This window comes from Nycticebus coucang, chromosome 17 (assembly GCF_027406575.1).
Source record: "Nycticebus coucang isolate mNycCou1 chromosome 17, mNycCou1.pri, whole genome shotgun sequence".
Classification (NCBI taxonomy): domain Eukaryota; kingdom Metazoa; phylum Chordata; class Mammalia; order Primates; family Lorisidae; genus Nycticebus; species Nycticebus coucang.
Window position 1 is genome coordinate 81,721,693 of NC_069796.1, and position 8,316 is coordinate 81,730,008.

Sequence of the window (8,316 nt, forward strand, 5' to 3'; positions counted from 1 at the left end):
TCCCAGAACTGAAAACAGTAAGAAGGAATAGAAGTGTGCACGGGGCTTGGGGGCTGTGCGTATGGGGGAACCACCATAGACAGGATGGAGATTTAAGGATCCTTGTGATCCCCTAGATGAATTCACAGCAGACGTGGATTTTTTTTAGGGTGCTGAGGAGCCAGGAACATTGAGGTCTTCACCAAAGAAGTGACCACTTGATCTGTTCTTCGGCTGACTGCAACACCTGGGACACTGCTCTGTGAGGGGCACATCTTCAGCCCTTAGTGCCATCCGGTGTACCACTTGCTGGGGATCACTCTCTAGGATCACTCCTCCATCTACGATTTCATCCACAGCCAAGAAGAGCCCCTCCATGTTCTCTAGCAGAGCTCGCTTTTCTACATTTTTCCCCCAGCTCAGTGAGTCAAAGAGGCAGTTCAGAACAGCCATAAGCATCAGCTCATTTTCACAGGAGCTGCCAATTACATAGAAATAGAGATCGACGCTGCTTTTGTAGTCCAATTTTATCCCATAAAGTTTTCTGTTTGCTTGTTTTGGTTTGATTTATAGCATTTTTGTCCTTCCTCTCTACCTGGTAGAGGTGGGGTACTGTGTCTGATCAGGTTAGCAAAGAGCTGCTGACCTCAAGGGACCCACCCAACTGGGCACCCCCAGAGGTTGGGTTTTTTTTTAAGGTTGTGTCAAAGTACCCTACTGTACACCTATATTGTTCTGTCTCCTTTCTGTGCTTCTCTTCTTTTTGTCAATATTCCCTTTTACCCACTCCCTCTCCTTTCTCTATTTTCTTTTCTTTCATTCATTCTTTTTTCTTTCTTTCTTTTATTCTCTTCTTGCTCTTCAACCTTCTCATCCTTCTGGTCCTGTACCAAAAAGACTCATCGAAATCTTAGTCCACAGGCATGGGAACTTAAAGAGCAAGAGAAAGTGAAAGGAAAATTAGGGCAAGGAAACAGATAAAAGAAATCACTCATGAGGAAGAATCAGCAGAAAATTCCTGGCAACATGAAGAACCACTCCAGAGCAACCCCTCCAAGGGACCATGAAGTAGCTACTGCAGAGGATTCCACCTATAAAAAAAATGTTAGGAATGACAGAAAGGGAATTTAGAATACACATGATGAAAACAATGAAGGAAATGATGGAAACAATGAAGGAAACTGCTAATAAAGTGGAAAATAACCAAAAGGAAATCCAAAAAACAGAATCTAATAAGATATGAACGATATGAAGAATATAGAAAGGATATAGTGGAGCCAAAGGAACTGAAGCAGTCTATTAGGGAACTTAAAGATGCAATAGAAAGTATCAGCAACAGTTTAGACCATGCAGGAGAAAGAATTTTGGAGGTAGAGGACAAAGTTCTTGAGATAACGCAGATAGTTAAAGAGGCAGAAAAGAAGAGAGAGAAAGTAGAATGTTCACTGACAGAATTATGGGACTTTATGAGGCATTCCAACATAGAGTTATAGGAATCCCAGAAGGGAAAGAAGAATGCCCCAGGAGAATGGAAGCCATACTAGAGAATATTATAAATGAAAATTTCCCAAATATCACCAAAGATTCTGACACACTGCTTTCAGAGGGATATCAGACCCCAGGTTGCCTCAACTCTAACTGAGCTTCTCCAAGACACATTGTGATGAAACTGTCCAAAGTCAAGACAAAACAAAAGATTCTGCAAGCTGCCAAGAGTAAGCACCAATTGACCTACAGGGGTAAATCTATCAGAGTGACTGCAGACTTCTCTAATGAAACTTTCCAAGCAAGAAGACAATGGTTATCTATCTTTAATTTACTTAAACAGAACAATTTTCAGCCCAGAATTCTATATCCTGCTAAGCAAAGCTTTAAAATTGATGGAGGAAATAAAATCATTTACGGATATACAAACATTGAGGAAATTTGCCACAATAAGACCAGCTCTACAGGAAATACTTCAACCTGTTCTACCCACTGACCATCACAATGGATCAGCAGCAAAGTAAGAACTCAGAAATTAAAGGACAGAACCTAACTTCCACACTTATGCAAAAGATAAAACTAAGCAATAGACTCTCACAAAATAAGATGAATAGAACACTATCACACTTATCAATTATCTTAATAAATGTTAATGGCTTGAATTCCCCACTGAAGAGACACAGATTGGCTGACTGGATTAAAAAACACAAGCCATCCATTTGCTGTCTGCAAGAAACATACCTGGTTTCAAAAGATAAGTTAAAACTCTGAGTCAAGGGTTGGAAGACAAATTTTCAGGCAAATGGAATTCGGAAGAAAAGAGGAGTTGCAATCTTATTTTCAGATACATGTGGATTTAAAGCAACTAAAGTCAAAAAAGACAAAGATAGTCACTTTATATTCGTTAAGGGAAAAATAAAACAAGAAGACATCTCAATTCTAAATATTTATGCACCCAATTTAAATGCTCCCAGATTCTTGAAACAGACCTTACTCAGTCTGAGCAATATGATATTCGATAATATCATAATAACAGGGGACTTTAACACTCCTCTTACAGAGCTGGACAGATCCGCTAAACAGAAATTAAACAAAGATATAAATAAATTAAACAAAGATAAAGATTTAAATGAGACCCTAGAACAACTGTGCTTGATAGATGCATATAGAACACTCCATCCCAAAGGTAAAGAATATACATTCTTCTCATTACCCCATGGAACATTCTCCAAAACTGATCATATCCTGGGACACAAAACAAATATCAACAGAATCAAAGAATTGAAATTTTACTTTCTATCTTTTCAAACCATAAGGCACTAAAGGTGGAACTCAACTCTAAAAAAAAACGTTCAACCCCACACAAAGGCATGGAAATTAAAAAACCTTCTGTTGAGTACAGATGGGTGCAGGAAGAAATAAAACAGGAAATCATTAACTTCTTTGAGCATAACAACAATGAAGACACAAGCTACCAAAACCTGTGAGATACTGCAAAAGCACTTTTGAGAGGAAAATTTATCACTTTAGATGCCTACATTCGAAAAACAGAAAGAGAGCACATTAACAAACTCACAAGACATCTTAGGGAATTGGAAAAAGAAGAACAATCTAAGCCTAAACTCAGTAGAAGAAAAGAAATATCCAAAATCAAATCACAGATCAATGAAATTGAAAACAAAAGAATCATTCAGAAAATCAATGAAACAAGGAGTTGGTTTTTTGAAAAAATAAATAAAATAGATGAACCATTGGCCAGACTAACTAGAAACAGAAAAGTAAAAAATCTCTAGTAACCTCAATCAGAAATGATAAAGAGGAAAATAACAACTGATCCCACAGAGATACAAGAGATCATCTGAATACTACCAGAAACTCTATGCCCAGAAATTTGACAATGTGAAGGAAATGGATCAATATTTGGAATCACATCCTCTCCCTAGACTTAGCCAGGAAGATATACAGCTCCTGAACAGACCAATTTCAAACACTGAGATTAAAGAAACAATAAAAAATCTTCCAACCAAAAAATGCCCTGGTCCAGATGGCTTCACACCAGAATTCTATCAAACCTTCAAGGAAGAGCTTATTCCCATACTGCAGAAATTATTGCAAAAATTGAGGAGGAAGGAATCTTTCCCAATACGTTCTATGAACCAAACATCACCCTGATACCAAAAACCAGGAAAAGACCCAAACAAAAAGGAGAATTTCAGATCAATTTCACTCATGAATATAGATGCAAAAATTCTCAACAAAATCCTAGCCAATAGATTACAGCTTATCATCAAAAAAGTCATACATCATGATCAAGTAGGTTTCATCCCAGGGATGCAAGGCTGGTTTAACACATGCAAGTCCATAAACGTTATCCACCGTATTAACAGAGGCAAAAATAAAGATCATATGATCCTCTCAATAGATGCGGAAAAAGCATTTGATAAAATCCAGCATCCTTTTCTAATTAGAACACTGAAGAGTATAGGCATAGGTGGCACATTTCTGAAACTGATTGAAGCTATCTATGACAAACCCACAGCTAATATTTTACTGAATGGAGTAAAACTGAAAGCTTTTCCCCTCAGAACTGGAACCAGACAAGGTTGTCCTCTTTCATCTTTACCATTCAACATAGTGCTGGAAGTTCTAGCCAATACAATTAGGCAAGACAAGGAAATAAAGGGAATCCAAATGGGAGCAGAGGAGATCAAACTCTCCCTCTTTGCTGATGATATGATCTTATACTTAGAGAACCCCAAAGACTCAACCACAAGACTCCTAGAAGTCATCAAAAAATACAGTAATGTTTCAGGATATAAAATCAATGTCCACAAGTCAGTAGCCTTTGTATACACCAATAACAGTAAAGATGAGAAGCTAATTAAGGACACAACTCCCTTCACCATAGTTTCAAAGAAAATGAAATACCTAGGAATATACCTAATGAAGGAGGTAAAGGACTTCTATAAAGAAAATTATGAAATCCTCAGAAAGGAAATAGCAGAGGATATTAACAAATGGAAGGGCATACCATGCTCATGGATGGGAAGAATCAACATTGTTAAAATGTCTATGCTTCTCAAAGTATCTACCTATTCAATGCCATTCCTATTAAAACACCAACATCATACTTTCAAGATTTGAAAAAAATGATTCTGCATTTTGTATGGAACCAGAAAAAAACCCGTATAGCTAAGGCAGTTCTTAGTAATAAAAATAAAGCTGGGGGCATCATCATACCAGATTTTAGGCTGTACTACCAAGCCAAAGTGGTCAAGACAGCATGGTACTGGCACAAAAATAGAAAATAGAGACATGGACACTTGGAATCAAATAGAAAACCAGGAAATGAAACTAACATCTTACAACCACCTAATCTTCAATAAACCAAACAAGAACATATTGGCACAAAAATAGAAAATAGAGACATGGACACTTGGAATCAAATAGAAAACCAGGAAATGAAACTAACATCTTACAACCACCTAATCTTCAATAAACCAAACAAGAACATACAATAGGAAGACTCCCTATTCAATAAATGCTGTTTGGAGAACTGGATATCCACATGTAAAAGACTGAAACTGGACCCACACCTTTCCCCACTCACAAAAATTGATTCAAGATGGATAAAGGACTTAAATTTAAGGCACGAAACAATAAAAATCCTCAAAGAAAGCATAGGAAAAACACTGGAAGATATTGGCCTGGGGAAAGCCTTCATGAAGAAGACTGCCATGGCAATTGCAACAACAACAAAAATAAACAAATGGGACTTCATTAAACTGAAAAGCTTCTGTACAGCTAAGGAGACAATAACCAAAGCAAAGAGACAACCTACACAATGTGAAAGGATATTTGCATATTTTGAATCAGACAAAAGCTTGATAACTAGGATCTATAGAGAACTCACATTAATCCACATGAAAAAAGCCAACAATCCCATATATCAATGGGCAAGAGACATGAATAGAACCTTCTCTAAAGATGACAGACGAATGGCTAAGAAACATGAAAAATTGTTCATTATCCCTATCTATTAGAGAAATGCAAATCAAAACCACCCCGAGATACCATCTAACCCCAGCGAGAATGGCCCACATCACAAAATCTCAAAACTGCAGATGCTGGCGTGGATGTGGAGAGAAGGGAACATTTTTACACTGCTGGTGGGACTGCAAACTAGTACAAACTTTTTGGAAGGAAGTATGGAGAAACCTCAAAGCACTCAAGCTACACCTCCCATTTGATCCTGCAATCCCAATACTGGGCATCTACCCAGAAGGAAAAAAATCCTTTTATCAGGACACTTGTACTAGACTGTTTATTGCAGCTCAATTTACAATCACCAAAATGTGGAAACAACCTAAATGCCCACCAACCCAGGAATGGATTAACAAGCTGTGGTATATGTATACCATGGAATACTATTCAGCCATTAAAAAAAATGGAGACTTTACATCCTTCGTATTAACCTGGATGGAAGTGGAAGACATTATTCTTAGTAAAGCATCACAAGAATGGAAAAAAAAGAATGTAGAAGCATGAATCCTATGTACTCAATTTTGATATGAGGACAATTAATGACAATTAAGGTCACGGTGGGGGTGGGGACAGGAAGAGCAGAGAGAGGGAATGAGGGAGGGAGGTGGGGCCTTGGTGTATGCCACACCTTTTGGGGGCAAGACACCATTGCAAGAGGGACTTTACCTAACAAATGCAATCAGTGTAACCTGGCTTATTGTACTCTCAATGAATCCACAACAATAAAAAAAAAAAAAAAAGACTTTAAATTAGCACCTCATTCTTTTCTGAGTTCCTTTCAAAGTATTAACTAATCTGCAAAAGGAGATTTTCCCTAGGTTCAGTTGCTCCCTGCACAGAAAGCCAATTACTGAGACAATGGAGATTGTCAAGGAAGAAAGGAAATTTACTGTGGAGAACAACCAGGAGGTAGGAGGCCTGCCTCAAATCTGCCTCTTGACCAGCTGAGCGGTTTTGCTAGAGGTCAAATGAATAATGCATAAAGTGAGTGAGCATCATTACATGTTGGGGTGGAACGTGGGGAATGCAAGTGTAGTGAGAAATTGAAATGGCACGCGCATCCAAGGATCAAAACACGGCAGCTAGAGCCCCCCCCCACGCCCAGTGGAGATTTTAGTAGTATAATGTGCTGGGGGGCAGTACTGGTCATCTTTTCTGTCTTGTGCACACACTGGTGGTGGGAGTAGTGCTCAGATGCTCCTTGGGCAAGTTGTGGAATGCCACTGACCTTGACGTCTCTGAGCAATGGGGTAATAAAGCCTTGTGACTACCTCATTACTACAGGAAGCGTCCACCACTTCTGAAAACATCTCAAAGGTGAGGGAATCAGTGAAACAGAAAATTACAAAGTCCTGGTCAGCAAATCTTACTGGCCTGGGAAGTTGAAACCTAGAGAATTGCAAAAAGGCATTTTTGTTCAAGGAGCCGGCTACAAAAGTTCAACTCTGAAAACAGAAATGGTATAAATAGTCTCTTTTGAAGGACAGCGTCTTTCAGATGAGTGTTCTATCATTCAGATGGAAGTGACATTGGACCTCCCCCCGTGTCCCTGTCTGAAATGGTACCTGGGTACATGAATATGTGTGTGTGTGTGAGGGGTGGGGGGGTGGTACTTAGGCGACCTGTGTGAGGAGAGAAGGGCCAGGGACCCACTGAGGTACACACTGTCCTCTGCAGTGGACGGTCTGGTTTGGTCTGGCCTGGCCTTGGACAAATGACTGCCATGGGGTGACTGGTCCCATCTGGCCTCTGGGTCACTGCTGGAGTCTCTGGTCCTCCCCGTTTGCCTGTGACCATGAAGGCCATGCATCTTGTGGCCCGGGTGTCTTCACCCTGGCCTCTGCTGGTCTCTCAGCAACTCCGTGTCCTCCCCGGGGCCTGTGGGCACTTCTGGATGCCTGCGTGCCTCACCCAGGCCACAGGCCGCAGACAGCCCTGCCTCAGGCCCATGTGCCTGCTGCTTCCTTCCGCACTTGCTGCTGCCGCTCCTGCACCACGTTGCAAACTCTTCTACGTATGTATCTGTAGATCTTGGGGTCTCAGGGCTCCCCTGAATTTCTCTGAATCCATCAGGCCTCCCCCTGCTGACTGTGCTTTTACCCTGTAAAGGACGCCACCCCTGGACACGCACCCCAGACTTCCCTGCTCTCTGCCTCTGCCTCACTCCTCCCCTCACCGGTGGGGACAGAAGGGGACAGGAGGAAGAGCCGCCCCGGACCTCCCTCTGTCACATTGCCTTCTTCCTAGGAGCCTTAGTGGGGCCTCTCTACAGCATGGAAGAGACTTTGTGGTCTAGCCAAATGGTCTTCAAGCGTTGTGCTCCCTGTGGGAGTGCACAGAGGCAGCTCACCGTGTATCTCCACCCTCCACATTTCTCTGGACACAGGGGGGATTTTACTCCCTGCCCTCTTGTGGCTGGGTGGGCCTTGTGACCAGCCTGGCACGTGTAGCTTCCGGTAAATGTGTCTTGAAATTTTTGGTATTCCCAGAGAACGGCTAGCACCACGGGAAGGTTTGCACCATTCCCCTCTGCCGTTCCTGCCGCTCTGCGGCTTGTCTCCACTCCTGCCAGGTCCCGGGAAGGGTGCCGAGAACAGGACAGGAGCTCCTCGCTAAGGGGTGGTATTTCCCTCCTGTGCTCTCTTTGCTTTGTTGCTGGGGAATGTCCTCAAGAGGGACGCCTTTCTAGACAAAAGGGGAGGTAGAAATGGCAAAGCAGTTAACTCCATAAAAACCGCTGTCATGGCTTGGCACTCGGAGCACAGCGTCAAGCCACTTACACTGAGGCTGGCAGGTTCGAATCCCGCC